The sequence below is a fragment of the Dromiciops gliroides genome, chromosome 3 (assembly GCF_019393635.1).
Source record: "Dromiciops gliroides isolate mDroGli1 chromosome 3, mDroGli1.pri, whole genome shotgun sequence".
In the NCBI taxonomy this organism is placed as follows: Eukaryota; Metazoa; Chordata; class Mammalia; order Microbiotheria; family Microbiotheriidae; genus Dromiciops; species Dromiciops gliroides.
Window position 1 is genome coordinate 616,311,893 of NC_057863.1, and position 17,311 is coordinate 616,329,203.

At 44.0% G+C, this 17,311-nt stretch overlaps 1 protein-coding gene across 2 annotated transcripts in view; it reads right to left on the bottom strand.

Annotated features, from left to right (window-relative positions):
* The window catches only part of IGSF21 (immunoglobin superfamily member 21), a 416,639-nt gene that overhangs the window by 344,668 nt on the left and 54,660 nt on the right, over window positions 1-17,311 (bottom strand). The window lies entirely within an intron of this gene.

Sequence of the window (17,311 nt, forward strand, 5' to 3'; positions counted from 1 at the left end):
TCCCAAGGCCAATCCATCAGCTTTGTTGGTGAGGGTCATCAGTGAATTCCAGTATCTTGAACTAGAGGCAATAGCTAGAGACCAAGGTCTGTTGTTGTTTTGTTGTTGTTGTTGAGTCATTTCAATCATGTTCAACTCTCCATGACCCCATTTGGGGTTTTCTTGTTAGAGATACTGAAGTGGTTTGCCATTTCCTTCTCCAGGTCATTTGACAGATGAGGAAACTGAGGCAAACTTGCCCGTGGTCACACAGCTAGTGAGTGTCTGCGGCCAGATTTGAATTCATGAAGATGTCATCCTGATCCCAAGTCCAGCACTCTATGCACTATGGTGCCCCCTGGTGACACCCCAAAGGTAGACGACCTGTATATTACACAGGTGTCCTCTGCTCAAAAACTTTCCATGACTCCCTACAGTCCACAAGAATCCTCAGTCTGGTAGTCCATGTCCTTCCCAGCATGATTTGCAATGTACCCTTTTGGTATCATCTCCTATTATTCCCCTTCAAATACCCTACATTTTAGGCAAGCTGGACTATTTCCTATTCCCTGCTTTCCTTCCTCCATCCCTTTGCTCATGACATTCCCTCCTTGCATATCACCAAAGCTCAACTATATTTCTAATTTCCTCTAGTCAACTCTTCCTCTCAGAATCTCATCCATCCTTCAAAGGCCACACTTACATTGAAGAAATATTTACTTCAATGGCATTGTTCTTTTGAAGCTCTCCATATCCTACATAAGGTTAGCACAATGTTTGTACCCATACCAAAGGCCTAACAAATGCTTTTACATTCCTTCCTTCCTTCCTTCCTTCCTTCCTTCCTTCCTTCCTTCCTTCCTTCCTTCCTTCCTTCCTTCCTTCCTTCCTTCCTTCCTTCCTTCCTTCCTTCCTTCCTTCCTTCCTTCCTTCCTTCCTTCTTTCCTTCCTTCCTTCCTTCCTTCCTTCCTTCCTTCCTTCCTTCCTTCCTTCCTTCCTTCCTTCTTTCCTTCCTTCCTTCCTTCGGTCTTTCTTGATACCCCAGCTTCTCATGGCTTTCCCTCCAAATTATACTATATTTATTTCATATATATTCATTTTGCATATACTTAAAAGTATGCTTGTTGTTTTCTCCCCAAGAAAGGAAGTTACCTGAGGACAAGGACTGTCTTTGTATCGCCCACAGCTAGCACAGTGCTGACATGTAGTAGGCAAATGCTTGTTGATCTATAGTATTGGAAGGGATGCTCACACTAATGAGATCACAGCACCGTCTAAATATTGTGGATGCTGAAGAATGTGTTATTTCAAGGGTATGGATACTCTGTCAGCACAGTGTGAGAACCCCTCAGATCTTGCCAATAGTTCCATGGCTTTCTGTATCCAAAAAATAAAACCCAGCACCTTGAGCCAAGCATCTGGTGATGAGCTTCTCCTCACCTTAGACAGGCCAGCCCTGGGATGATGGACATATATGGTCCTGTGGTAAGGTCCATCCTTGAATCATTTCCAGCTTAAAAGATCCTGCCAGAGCTAACATTCCCCTGAGAAACCAGGGTCACCCATTCACAAAGAAGACAAGGCATCAGAGAAGGATCATAGATTTAAAGCAGAAAAAGACCTCAGAGGCTATCTCGTCCAACTCTATCCTTTGATAGATGGGAAAATTGTGGCCCAACTGACTTTCCCAGGGTCACACAGGTAGCCATATCCACTGGCTATACGGCCAGTGATTTTTCTATTGTACCATGCTGCCTCCCTAGAGGATTGTCAACTTCATCATCATCATCGCCACCACCTTCTTCATCATCATCATGGTTACATGCAAGACATAGAACACAATCTTTTGGGTATTTTTTTTGTTGCTGGTTTTATGTGTTTTTTTTTTTTTTTTGCGGGGCAATGAGGGTTAAGTTACTTGCCCAGGGTCACACAGTTAGTAAGTGTCAAGTGTCTGAGGCCGGATTTGAACCCAGGTCCTCCAGAATCCAGGGCTGGTACTTTATCCACTGAGTCACATAGCTTCCCCCAAACACAGTATTTTTGGTGGAGGTATGGAGAATATCCCAGATCATCCCCCTTCCCCACTTCTTGGGAAGAACCTACCATAACCCCTAACTTTCATCATTTCTCCTACCTAACCGCCCATGAGTGTTAAACTAATAATCATAATAGCTAACATTTATATAGCCTAGTTTACTCTATGCCTGGGACTGTGCTAAGTACTTATAATTATCTCATTTGACCCTCACAACAATCCTCTGAGGGAGGTAGTTTTATTATTTCTATTTTACAGATGAGGAAACTGAGGCAAACAGAAGCTAAGTGATTTGCCCAGAGTCATACAGCCAATAAGTATCTGAGGTCAGATTTGAACTTGGGTCTTCCCGACTCCAGGCCAAGCATTCTAACCACCTAGATGCCTAAATGGTCAGAATTTGGTCCTGCCAATGACCAGCCTCCTCCTGCTCAGGATGAGACACTGGCTTTCTGAAAGAAGTTTGCAAACATAGCCCATCCCACTTATCAAGATTAGCTCCCAGCCAGTGTAATTATTTAAACAAGTTACCAGGCCAGCAGCACATCATAATTATATATTATATGTATTAATATTTCACCTTTATCCAGCACCTCCTATCTGGGGATGTCAAAACACTTTACCAACATTAATCAATTAAGCTCCTAGCCTTCTTGGCTCAAGCTATTAGCGTCTGTTTACCCACTGAGATGGGGATGGGAGGGTGGGGCCAAGGTCACTGGAGAGGCTCTTGGGAGAAGGGGAGCCAGGCGTCTGGGCATCCACGACAAGGCATAGACTCTAACAGGCTCCATTTCATTCAGTCTGTCCTCTGATTCGGCTCCTTGCTGGACCCACTGTAGGCCACCTAGTCCAGAGACACTTGGCCCTCAGGGGATTGGGCTGCTTTTCTCTCAATACTGGGGGGATGGTTCCCATCTTATATCCTTTTTCTGGGCACCCTGCACCACACCCCAAGGCTTCTCAGCCAGCTGCTGCCTTAGTTCCCTTCAAAACTTTCCATCCTCAAGTCCCAGTTTTCCTCTCAAATCAAGGAGTCAGTTTCATTGTTCTAATTTTTGGAACAGAAGAAGATAATGGGAGAATGAGAAAACCTTGTTTTTTTTCTCTTCTTGCTTTTTTCCCCTCTCTCCCATGTTCTCCTCTTCATCATTCTCTTTGACTCGACCCTTTTCCATCTCTCCTAATGTTCCCCCTTTTGTCTCCTTGGCCTCTATTTCCTTGAGGGCAAAGAATGTTTTACTATTGACCTTGTATTTCCAGTGCCTGGTATTTGTAGGTGCTTGTGGGTTTATTGCTTTCCTCTTTCCATCAATTCTCTTCTTCTTTTATCTCCTCCCTCCTTTTCCTCTGCATTCCTTCTCTCCTCTCCTCACTATTCCCTCTCCACTTCTTTCATCTGTTTTCTTCTCTCGCCTTCCTTAAAAAAACAATGTGTTCTGTTGAACCCACAGTACTCTGGGGTCCAATGGCATCACAGGGAAAAGGAGAAATAGCAGGTACTTGGAAGAGGGATTTACAAATTTCTCTTTTTGCCTCAACACTCTAATCACGACAGCTCCAGATGTGACTAACACTTCTGGGCTGTGACCCTCAGAGCCCTATTTCTAGCTTCCTTAGCAGCTGCCACCTGGGAGACAGCTTTCCCTCCCTCCCAGCTGTAACATCTTTGGTATAAAGTTTATGGTATCCACTAAGAATTCATTGAGAATAGTAATACAATGGTAGGGTATGAGAACTGGAAGGACCTTCAGAATATAGAATGTCAGAGCTGGGGTGGGGTGGGGGGTGGTGCTTAGAACACAGAATGTCAGAGCTGATAGGGCCCTTGGAACCCAGAATTTCAGGGCTGTGGGAGGGCCCTTAGAACACAGAATGTCAAGGATGGGAGGGCTCTTAGAGCACAGAATGTCAGAGCTTGCAGGGACCTTAAAGCACAGAATGGCAGAGCTCAAAGGGACTTTAGAATGCAGACTGTTGGGGTAGGAGGGCTCTTAGAACAGAAAACATCAGAGATAGAAGGGACTTTGGAACATGGGCATTAGAAAGGAACTGAGAAATAATCTGGAGTCCAAGCACTCCTTTTAAAAATGAGGAAACCTTGGGGGCAGCTAGGGGGTGCAGTAAATAAAGCACTGGGCCTGGATTCAGGAGGATCTGAGTTCAAATCCAGCCTCAGACACTTGACACTTGCTAGCTGTGTGACCCTGGGAAGGTCACTTAACCCTCATCACCCCACCAAAAAAAAATATAGATAGATAGATAGATAAATGAATGAATGAAGCATAAAATAAAAATGAGGAAACCACAGGCCAGAAGGAGGAAATGGTTCCATCAAGGTCATAAAGTTAGTCTCTCCCCTCTTGGACAAAGGGCTCAAAAAAGAGGGCCTGAGGAAGGAAAGACTCAGTGGTAACTTCAGAAGGACTTAAGTATCTTAAGGGTTATTTCTCTTCAGTGGTCATGGCCACTTGGCAGAAAACAGTCACTCCAAGAACATGGGATATGTCATGGGACATGGGCAAAGAATGGGAAAGTTTTATGTAGGGAGGGGTTATCATGAAAGGTTAGTTGGTGGTGGCAATCACAGGTGGTAGATGAGAGAAAAATTCCAATAGCTTCTGAAATGATGTTAGAGGGAACAGGTAAGAAGACAACGGTACAGAGGACCCCCTTTTATCCACTTTGCACCACATATTTTCCCACAAAATGGTCCTGAAATGGTTCTGCTCCAGCTAGCATATTTTGTACCATGGTTGGGCTAATAAACCATGGACCTGGCACTGAGTCTTCATCTCTACCGCTTCCGAGCTGTGTAATCTCGGGCAAGTTACTTGGACTCTTTTACCCAATTTTCTCATCTTATAAAACAAGAGACTTCTACTAGAGCAATCAATAAAACAACAAGCACTTATTAAAGGCCTACTGTGTGCCAGGTATTGTATATCAGGCCCTGGGAATGCAAATTCAAAAATAAAATGGTCCTTTTCCTCAAGGAGTTTCACTCAACCAGGAAAAACAATACATATTGGGGAATAAGACAAATGCAAATACATAGAATCAAAAACAATGTAATATACATGTATGCACACATTTATATATGTATATCTATATACATATATAGAGAGACAGATAAATGAATGGATAGAGATTTAGATAGACAGACAGACAGACTCAAATAGATAGATAGATAGATAGATAGATAGATAGATAGATAGATAGATAGATAGATAGATAGATCTAGTAAACTAGGACAGGATAGGAACTGGATCTATGATTTCATGGATATAGGGATTTCCTAATTCCCTTCAACAATTCAGGCTACCACTTTTTCTGTTATTTACAGTCTTAGCTGGACAGGGCCCTGAGAAATAAAAGTAAATGCAAAGTAATCTGAAGGCTGGAAATATTAGCAGGTGTGGGGAGTCAGACAGCCTCTATAGTTCCCTCCAGCTCTGGAATTCTGTGGTTCTGAACCACTTCCCTGCTCTTCGAGTCTTGGCTTTCTCATCAGCAAAATGGAAAGAAGAACTCTATCCTGCATCCTTCCTAGAGTCTCTGAGGGTCAAAGGGTGAAAAGCGCTCTGGGGTTGGGAAGGATGGTGCTTTTCTAGGGACTGGTCCATGGGTGGATCCTGGCTGGCTTGGATCCCCCCTCATCTCTCCCTCCCTTCCCCAAGGACAGAAGTGTTGACGCTGGCCTTTCGTAAGCCCATTATCAGGGAGTGTAGACAGGAGCAAACAAACAATTCCTGTGCAGACAGAACCATCTATAACAGTTACACAGTGAGTGCGGGCGCTGAAATAATGCTGCTGACGTCTTCATTGCTCTCCATCCCTCCCCATCATTGGCAGGCCTGTTCCAGCCCAGCAGAGCACAAGATGAGAAAATGCACTTTCTCTTTTGTGTGGCTGGTGCCTTTAGCACAGAGCACCTGAGATAGCTGGCAGGGCGTGGCTCAGGCACTGACCCTCTTCTTCTAGATGGTTCTGGGACATGTAGCTCTCCAGGGTTGGGGAGGAACCAGATTCTGGGATTATTTTTGAGAGGTTAACTCACCCTTCTCCTTGTCTCTGTGCAGGTGGATCTCAAAGCCATAGACAACAGAGAGTTGTCTATTGTCTTCTCTACAACCAAACCAGTTTAGGGGAGAAGTATCGGGGTGAGTGTATAAAGAGGCAGTCTCAGAGTCAGGAAGATCTGTGTTCAAATCTTGACCCTGCCATTTTCTGGCTGTTATCACTCTGGCCAAACTCTTTAATCCTCGGAGTGTCCCAGGCAACTCTCTAAGAAAGCCCTGTCCTGACATATTGGCTAGGGGATTCTGAGTAAGTCAATTGGCTCCTCAGTGTTGTGACTAGGTCATTGATGACAAACTAAAACAGAAAGAGGACAATAACTTTTACATTAGGATCCCCACTGGCTGAATATTAACTTAGAAAATGATATCTGAATGTTATCTATGTTCCATTGTATTTTTTATTTATTTTATGAAATATTTCCTAATTGCATTAGAATCTGGTCCCGGCTGGATTTTTGATATGTGTGTTCTAGGCAATTTTTGTAGGCACAGCTGTTTTCATGGAGGGGGTTTCTATGCTGGCAGTTCAAAGCAGAAGATGTGGAGGGGAGGTTAGGATGGATGCAAATGTTCTACCACAGCTGGAGGAGGAGGGGAAGGAATAGGGGCTTTGAGAGGTTACTTGAAGGACCCAGGGAATATAGAACCAATATGTATCAAAAGCAAAATGTGAACCCTTCCTGACTCTGAAGCTGGTTCTCCATCCATTCTACCAGCTGCCTCAGTTTCTCCTATTTTACAGTGACTGCTCATAGGAGACTCCGAAGGTGTCTTATCAATGTAAAAAAGTAGGATGGGGTGGGGAGCTTCAGTAATAACTCAACTCTTTATTAGTCAATCAACACACATTCATTAATATCATTATTGTATTAATATATTATTACATATTATTGTATTAATATATTATTACATAAATTATTCATATTATTAATCTTTGCTGGGAACTATGTTATTTCATGCTCATCAATTAGGAAAAAATCATATAAATGAAATAAGTGTGGGAAAGGATTTGAGTAGTCCTCAGACTCATAGATTCAGAGTTAGAAGGAAGCTCAGAGGTCATTGAATTCAATTCAGACTTGACCAAGAACTTGACCTCTGCAACATCCCTGATAAATGGCTATCTGGCCTCTGCTTGAAGATCTCTAAGGATGGCGGGCTCAATAGGTTCAAAAGTAGTCTATTCCACTATGGGGTGGCTCTCATTGTTAGGAACTTCTTCCTCGTATCAAGCCTCAGTTTACCACTCTACCCTTCCTCCATTGTTCCTGTTTCTGCCATCTGGGGCCAAGCAAAAAATGTCTAACCCCTTTCCCCATTAGATGGCTCTTCAAACAACTGCAAATAGCCCTCATGGATCCTCTTTTTGATCACTTCTATGGCCTGAGACCAATTTGTGTTTTTCTTGGAAGCCTTGGATGTAGGAGCTTTAACTTTTGCTATCTTGTTATCTTTCGTGATCTTTTGTTATGTTGACTTTTTGACTTTTGTTATCTTCTTCTCAGGGTGTATTTTGATCTTCCTTGTCACTAAAGAAAATTTCTATGGTCTGCATTTTTTTCTGTCTGTTCATTTTCCTAGCCTATTTCTTGACTTTTAAATCCTTCTTAAAGTGGGGCACTGCTTCTAGGATACACTGTCTCAAACTTTGGGGTCCCATGTGGTATGATTTAAGGAGAAGCACGGTCTCTACTCACCTGGCCTGTGCTCTAGTCTGTAAGTAACCTCAGACCTACTTGCTCTTTAACCCCAGGAACAGAAATCTGGTTTACTGTGGTTGCAAGCTGGAGCATGCCTACACCCCTCCCCTACCTGGGCTGCCACCACTCAAGACTGCTTCCTGGTTCCGACCATGGGCAACCCAACAGAGTTCTGCCTCAGCACCAGCAGAGACCCCTGCTATCTCCCCCCAGCCAACTGCTAGACCCCCTCACAAGTCCATGAGCTGAGTTCCAGAAGTAGCCACTGGTGCCTCCAGTGAGGTGAGGCCTGGGGCTGGATCTGTGTGGTGTACCTGAGGCGCTGGGCTCCACTCTCACTCTGGTACAATAGATCTTTCCTGTTAACCTTCTAATCCATCTTTGGCTGGAAAAATGATCTCACCCCATCCTTTTGTGAGTTCTGTTGCTCTAGGAATTATCTATGGCATTATTTGGAGGTATTTGGAGGGATCATGTGGGGAGCTCTGTGAAATTACTGCCTTTCCTGTCCTCATGACTCCTCTAATGCATCTCTTCTCTTGGATAATCACTCCTTTGTTCATCAGAATCCCCTGGCACCCATCGACATGAGTGAGTGAGACCAAAACCACTCAGAGGGACAAAGATGGCTATCCCATTGTCCAGGCAACATTTTGGAAATGGGAAACCAATCCAGACTTTTGGGGCTAAAGGAGAGGGCATGAGGGTAAGAAGGCTGGGCATTTATTCCAACAGGACTAGCTGGGGACTCAGACCAGGATAGCTCAGTCGAGGTATATAGGCTTTAATTATTAAAACATTAGCTCTATTCTTCCCAGGTGTTCAGAACATTATTAGTATCAATGAGATTAACAGGGAGATTGATTCTCTGATCCAAATCTTTGATTCCCTCCCTCCTTCCTCTCTATGCTACCACACCTATCCAAGTATTCAAGGCCAGGCTCAGGTACCATCTGCTCCAGGGAGTCTTCCCAGACCAGCCCAACCCATAGAAATCTATCCCTTTTGGAGTTTTCAGTTGTACTTCTAGTCACCATGAAATTTAGCATTTAAATATTCTTTCTTTGTCTCAGCTTTGTTTTTCTCTCCAGCTAGAATGTATGAAAGGTGATTTATTATTCATAAAAATAATATTAACTCATTTCTCTTATGCTTTATGGTTTGGAAGTAGCTTTCATCCCATCTAACCTCAGTGATTACTCAAGTAACACTATCATCCCCATTTTACCGATGAGGAAACTGAGGCTTAGAGAGGGGAAGTAAATTTACCAAGGTCTCAGAAGTGGGTGGCATCAGATTTCCTGTCTCTATATTCAGTCTGCTTTACACCACCCTAAATCACCTCTCAAGGATCCAGAGCTGGAATGAGGGGATCTGGGATCAAGTATCAGCCAGATAAGGAAGCTGTGAGAGGGCCAGACATGGAGGCAGAAAACCTGAGTTCAAATTTGCAAAGTAATAGCTCAGACAAGTAATAGTTGAGTGATACTGAGCAAGTTACTTTAAGTTTCTCAGCCTCAGTTTCCTCATCTGGAAATAATAGCACCTAACTCCCAAGGGTTGTTGGGAGGATAAAATGAGATAACATATATAAAGTGCTTTGCAAACCTTAATGTGCTATAGAAATGCTAGCTATCATCACCATCACCACCATTATCATTACATTTGTCTATTATTATTGTTACATTCATCTATTATCACTATTGATAGTTTGACAGTGAGGTTGCTTAGTGGATAGTTCTCTAGGCCTGGAGTTAGTAAGACCTGAGTTCAAATTCAGCCTCAGACTAGCTGTGTGATCCTGGGCAAGTCCCTTAACCTCTGTTTCCCTTAATCCACTGGAGAAGGAAATGGCAACCCCCTCCAGTATCAGTGTGAAGGAAAACCCTATGGACAGTATTGGCTTACTGTGATCCACCGGGTCACAAAGTGTCAGACACGACTGAACGACAAAAATGATTGATATTATTATATTTGCCTATTATTATTCTACATTACATTAATACATTCTATTATTATTATCTTCATCTCTAACTACCATTACATTTGTCTATTATGTTGTATTATTTTTGTAGTATATAATGTTATGACATTTATCAGCTGTGTGACCTCAGACAAGGCATTTCTCTTCTTGAGGTCTAAGCTCCCCCATCTCTAAAATGGGGCCTTCATCTCATGGGGTATGAAGATCAACTGAAACTGTGCCTAGGACAGTGCTCTGACAAGGTGGAGCACTCTACAGAAGTCAGGCAGGGGACTATGTCTCCCAGCTGTTCACTGACTCTCTTTGTTACTTTGAGGAAATCTCTTCCCAGCTCTAGCACTCAGTTCCCTTTACTTAAATTGTTTGGAATTGGTGCAGAGAAAGCTCTGGATTTGGAGTCAGGGGCCTGGGTTCAAATTCCAGCTCTGTTATTTATGGATGCCACATCTCTGGCCTTCATTTTCCCTCATCTGGAAAAGGAGAGAGTTAGACTTAGATAATCTGTATCTGCTTCAGATATTAACCTAGGGTCTTCTGTTTTCCTGCATGAATGGGGAAAGGAATAAGTATTTTTTTTTTCTTAGTGAGGAAATTGGGGTTAAGTGACTTGCCCAGGGTCTGAGGCTGGATTTGAACTTAGGTACTCCTGACTCCAGGGCAGGTGCTCTATCCACTGCGCCACCTAGCTGCCCCAGAAATAAGTATTTTTATAGCATCTACTATGTGCCATGCACTGTGCTGTTATTTTTTACAAATATTACATTATTTGATCCTCACAACAACCCCTAGAGGTAAGTGCTGTTATTATTTCCATTTTACATTTGAAAGAACTGAGGCAAACAGAGGTTTAAGTGGCTTGCCCGGGGATCTGAGGCCTGATTTGAATTCAGCTATTCATGATGCTCTATCCATCACCAGCTGCATGCCAAGGGGGCAAATCACATCCCCTTTCTGGACCTCAGTTTACCTTCCAGTAAAAACAAGAGGCTTTGGCTGGATGGTCTCTGGAGCTCTCCCACCCTGTGTGATTCCCTTCACTGAGAACAGCCTTCCAACAGTTTCTCCTCCAAAGTGGCTTTGAAGAGGGTATAGTTGTGCTCTGTGGAGCAGGAATGACAGAAGCTGACTATTAAACGGGCCAGCCACTGACTGTTATATAGCAGCATTCTCCACGGCACTGTGAGCACTGGGAAGTTGGCAGGGCAGCCTGGGGCAGGCTGTCTGTAATGCTATCACCTTACTCAAAGGGAAGTGACTCATCCAAGGTCACCTGCTGAGTCAGGGGTGGGAAAAGGATGCTGGACTTGGAGGCAGAGGATTTGAGTCTAATGCCTACACCTGCTACTTTGGCTTCCTGTGTGACCCTGGGCAAGTCACAACCTCTCTGGACCTCATTTTTCTTCTTGGTAAAGAGACTAGAAGATCTCTCTGGTCACTCTCCAGCTCTATTCAATAGACTCCCTATTACTTTGAAGATTAAATATAAAATCCTCTGTTTGGCTCTGAAAGCCCCTCACAAGCTGGCCCCTTCCTATCTTTCCAATTTTCTTATTCTTTACTGCCTTCCATGTACTTGACAATCCAGTGTCACTGGTCTCCTTGCCATTTCCACACTCAGGACATGCCAACTCCCGCCTTTGTGAATTTTCTCTGGCTGTCCCCCATGACTGGAATTCCATGCCTCTTCATCTCTGCCTCCTGGCTTCCTGGGGAATCCTTTAAGAATCATCTAAAATCCCACCTTCTGCAAGAAGCCTTTCTTATGCCCCCCAATGCTAGTACCTTCCCTCCATGGATTATTTCCAATTTATCTTGTCTATATCTTGTTTGTACTTGTTGTTTGCATGTTGTCTTGCCCAATTGACTAAGAGAACCTTGATAGCAGGAATTGTTTTCACCTCTGTTTGTATATATGTCTGTCTGTCTGTCTGTCTGTCTGTATGTATCTATCTATAATCTATCCTTCCTTCCATCCATCCATCCATCTATGATCTGTCTCTCTATCCTTGTCATGCAGTAGGTGATTAATGAATGTGTGACTAATTCCTCCAATGCTGAGACTCCCAGTCCTTAAAATCTGATTACCCCCTTCAGTGGCCTCTCCACAAACTGAATGGAATGACATGCCTCTTGATAAAGGTGATGGGGTAAGGGGCAGCTTACAAAGAGCTGCACACAATACTGGCTAGATCTCACCTTGAAAAAAATGGAATTAGGGGCGGCTAGATAGCACAGTGGTTAGAGCACTGGCCCTGGATTCAGGAGTACCTGAGTTCAAATCTGGCCTCAGACACTTGACACTTACTAGCTGTGTGACCTTGAGCAAGTCACTTAACCCCCATTGCCCAGCCAAAAAAAAAAAAAAAGAAAACAATGGAATTAAGAAAATGCTGAAAACAGAAAAGGACTCTGTTGTTTTGGTCTGGATCCATGCTTTCATTAATGGAGATCAGGGAGTCAAACTCTTGGGGGGTCCTGGACCCCTTTGGAAGTCTGGAGAGGCCTATGGAACACTTCTTGGAACACTTTCAAATGCATTTAATAAAAATGCACAGGATTAGAAAGGAAACAAATTATGTTGAAAATACAATTGTTGGCATATATTCCCCATCCAAGTTCAAGGACCCCCTGAAATCTCTTTATGGACCCCCCTGGGGAATATGGGCCCCTGGTGTAGGGAGTTCCTGTGAGCATGCTGTCTAACAGTGCAGATTGGCATCTCCTGCACCTGAGGTGTACTGAGAGGGATTCTTGAGGTACTGAGATGTTAAATGACTTTCCTGTGCTTACACGGTCATTAGGTGTCAAAGGAATGGACCTTAGAGCATAGAATGTTAAAAATGCAGACTGTTAAAATAAAAAAGGAGGTTAGAATACAGAATATCAGAACTGGGAGGGACATTAGAACACAGAACGTCAGAACTTGAAGAGACCTTAAGACATATAACATCAGCACCAGAAGGAACCTTAGGACATAACATTTCAGAGGTGGAAAGGACCTTCGAAGACAGAATGTCAAAACTGGAAAGAACCTTGGAATGTGAGGTATCAGAGATAGGAGGGCCACAGAGCAAAATAATTTTAGAATACAGGATGTCTGAGCTGGAAGACACCTTGGTGGTGTTCAAAAGAGGTGAAGTAATTTGCTAATGCCACACAGCCAGTTGAGGGGCAGACTCAGGATGGGAATCTAGTGCATTCTCCATTGCACTACAGTTTATCATTATATTTCAGTTGTCTCTGACTCTTCATGATCCCATTTAGGGTTTTCTTGGCAAAGACACTGGAGTGGTTTGACATTTGCTTCTCCAGCTCATTTTACAGATGAGGAAACTGAGGCAAACAGGTTAAGTGACTTGCCCAGGGTCATGAAGCTAGTTAAGTGGTCTGTCAGGAAGACTTGAGTTCAAATCTGGCCTCAGATTTATACTACATTCCCTCACCCATAAGCCTTTTAAGTGAAGCTTGACCAGTCAAGGACAGAAGAACAGACCAACTGATGCCTCCAACTCCCTTCCAGTTCAGGACTGTATTAGTGGACAGCACCACCCATCCCCTGTGGAGAAACAATAGCCAACCTGTCCAGCTTCTGGTCCTCAAGCTAATAAGTTCCTCTGCAAATTATGAACTAGCTACATTAGCTGCATTGATAAGCTTACATGATGTATTATACTTTATTAGCCACTACCCATCCCTCTGTTTGGACTTCCAAAGCATTTATATAAATTACAGCTGGAATATTTATTGTGTTTCTGCTGAGCTGACATGGGTATGTTTAGCAGCATTTTCCCAGCTGCCGTAAAGTTTTATTCCTCGTTAAAGGCTCATTGGACTCTCTCCCCTGAAAACACCAACATTCTCCACTGCAGAGGGGGCTGCCTGTTCTGGGGGTTCTAGGGGTCGGACATCTTCTAACAACCTGGAGGGTCCTACGTGGGAAGAAGGGAACAGAGGCTAGTGGTGATGAAAGGGAGGAGGGTCTGGGTTTTATGCTCTAGTTTTCACATGGCTGGTTTTGCCATTAACTTTGAATGCCTTTGTGTGCCTATAAAGTTCCCAGCAGTGGTTTATGGGAAAGGTTGGTCTCTGAGCTATTGGTGGCATCCGCCATGTTATAGGCGGCTCTCGATTATTCAGCTCTGGAGCGAGACTCAGAAGATAAAGACTTCTGACCAATCATGATTTGCCATTAAGGGTAAGTAAAGTCACTTCACCTCTAGAAGGATCCATTTGTTCAGTTATAAAACTGGGATAATCATCATTGAACTATCTCTTTCAGCGGGTCATGGTGCAGAAAGGGTCACAGACATATTAAGGCTACTACTCACTCCCTCTCTGTACTTGGGCAAATTATTTATTTTCTCTGGATCTCTGTTTCCTTATCTGTAAAATGACAGGGTTTGACTAAATGACCTTTAAGATTCCTTTGAACTCTAAATCTATCATCCTTTGTGAGCTGTTAATCATAATTATTATCACCATCACCATGCCAAAGTCTCCAAAGATTTAAAGTATCAGGTCAACCCAGTGGGCCAACAGTCAGTATGGTGGGTATGATTAGGCTGCTAAATGTTAACCAGGAAACAAAAGTGGAGTCAAGGATATCACCAGAGAAACTGGTCGGATGACCAGGAAAGTAGCCCATGTGATCCACTGTAATCCACTCAATGTCAAGTCCCACCCCAGCAATCAGGCAGTGAGTCAGTAAATCGTTATTAGGTCAGGCACTGTGCTAAGTTTGGGGGGGATATGAAGAAAGGCAAAGGGCAGTGCCTGCTCTCAAGGAGTCTAATGGGGATTCCAACAAGCAAACAACTATGTGCAAACAAGATGTATACAGGCTACATAGGAAGTGACTAATGGGGAAGGTGCTAGAATTGAGAGAGATCAGGAAAGCTGGATTTTAACTGGGACTTGAAGGAAGCCAGGGTAGCCAAGAGGTGGAGGTGAGGTGAGAAAGCATTCCAGGTATGAAGGAATGGCCAGAACAGGGACCATCACTGAGAGAGAAAGAGAGAACATTGAGGAGGACTGTGTCAATAGATGACAGAGTAAATGGGGGCAAGCAAAGTCTAAGAAGACTGGAAAGAGGGGGTGGGGTGGTGGTGAGCAGAACTCCTGAGGGAGATTCTAGGAAGGGAGTCTTGGTCAAGAGTCAAATTGGAGGAGAAAGGGTGGCTGGGTTGCAATCAGGACTACTGGGGGGAATATGCACATTGATGGGATCACAGATCTATGGAAATATCTAATTATCAAGATGATTATCTTCTAGACTCCCCCCGCCCCAAAGGACCCAAAGTCACCCTATGAACAAGCCAGCTAGGTGTTGAAATGGATAAAGCATGGGCCTGGAGTCAAGAAGACCCGAGTTCAAAGCTGGCCTCAGACATTCACTAGCTGTGTGACCTTAGGCAAATCATTAACCTCTATCTGCCGTGATTTCTTCATCTATAAAATGGGGATAATTACAGCACCTACCTCAGAGGGTTGTTATGAGGATCTAATGGGATAATACTTGTAAAGGGTTAAGAACTGGGCCAGGTGCACAAGAGGATTAAATGAACCTCCAAAGACTCTTCTGGAATCATAGCTCTAGAGCACAGCAGAACCTCAGAGACTATCTAGCACAACTCCCTCATTTAAAGATGAGGCCCAGGGAGGAAGGAGTCACCTATGCAGATGGTATTAGAAATGGAATTAAAACTCAGGTGTTCTGATGCCAAGCAAATGCTCTCTCTACTGGACAACACTGCCTGACATCTCTAAACCATTTGAGTATTGGTGACTTCACCAGACCTAGGAGCCCCAGTGTGTGTCCCTACTTGGTAACCTTGTCACAGTAGCATGTAGGAAAGGAGAGGATGCTGGTCTTGGAATCAAATATAGCCTCAGCTGTGTGACCCTGGGCAAATCACTTAACTTCTCTGAATTTTATCTTCCCCATCTATAAAAACTAAGTAATAATGGTTCTTACCTCACAGGGTCATTTGTATCAAATGAGATCATGTATGTAAAGTGCTTACAAATCATAAGGTGCGTATAAATATAAATGTTAGTTATTATTGCTCTCTCTGAGTAATGCTGTGAGGGGTATTGCAGACACCCAATCAAGGTTAAAGACATTGAATCCAAGAACAGCAGCTGGCCTCAAGGACTCCGCATCCCTAAGGTTCTCGAGCTGCCAGTGAACTCTGAACCAGGGACCTGGTTTGATCCAGGTTCCACCCGCACTCTCTGCTGATGTTGGGCAGTCTGATCCAGCCTCATCGCCCCAGCTGAGATGCTTTCTTGTCCTACGTTTTATTTTGGGTGGTCATCCATCTGCTCCCTATTCAGGGACTAAGGTGTGGAGGATAAGTCATTGGGGTGGACCTCAGGGCACTGGACCATAGCTGGACTCTATACCTCTCTGACCCAAGGCCCTCTAGGCATCTCAGAGCCAAGGGAGGAGGCTGCTTTTCTTCAGAGCCCTGTGGGACAAGGTGGCTAGATGCCCAAGACCAGGGGGTGGTCTTTCCTCTGACCCTGATTTCAGCAAGCACCATCTGTTTGGGGCTGCCCCTCCACCGGAAGCTTCCCCCATCTGGATGGGCAGCTGTGCTGCCTACTAATGAGGACTCCTAGCAAGGCCACAGCCAAGACACCATGCAGGTCGGGCAGAGGCCTTAACTGACCCATCTGGGTAAAGAGCTAATAAGCCCATGGAATTTGCATATATGCAAACAGGGCTCCATTGTCTTCAGAGCAATTAGCATTTCCTAATGCCTGGCTGGACAATTGGGTTTGGCAGTTCTGTCTGGGATTTCAGGAGTTTTTATCTTCCAAGCTCAGACCTCCTCTCCCTTCTGTAGCATGCAGGTTTGATGAGAAGATAATGAACCCTGAACTGGAGGCTGGGAGCTGGGATTTCAGGAAAGGTGGAGATGTGGAGCAGGGCACCCCCTCACCCCCAATCCTGAGACCTGTGCTTGGGGATTTGGCAGGGAACCTGTTCCATTGGCTCATTATGGGAATCAGAGCTTCATAGAATGTCAGAGTTGGAAAGGATTGGAGAACATAGAATATCAGTTTAAAGGAACCTTCGAACACTGAAAGTCCATTCTAAAACAAATCTCAGGACACAGTATCAAAATTGGGAAAGACCTTAGAAGAGATCTGGGAGGAACTTTAGGGGCATGATCACCCTACACTTATTCCTTCTTACTTTTTAATCTTAAATCTCTCTCTTTATCTACTATCTCCTTCCCTGATGCCTACAAACCCGACCGTCTCCCTCATCCTTAAAACAACAGCAGAAACTTTCATTTGACTCTACCATTCCCTCACCGTATCATCCTATATTTCTCCTTGCTTTTATAGCAAAAGTCCCAGGGAAAAAAAAGCTGTCCACATTCATTGACTCCATTTCCTCTCCGCACTCACTTCTCAGCCCTTTGCAATCTCACTCCTGACCTCATCACTCAGCTGAAACTGCTCTCTCCAAGGTTACCAATGATCTCTTAATTGCCAAATCTGATGGCCTTTTCTC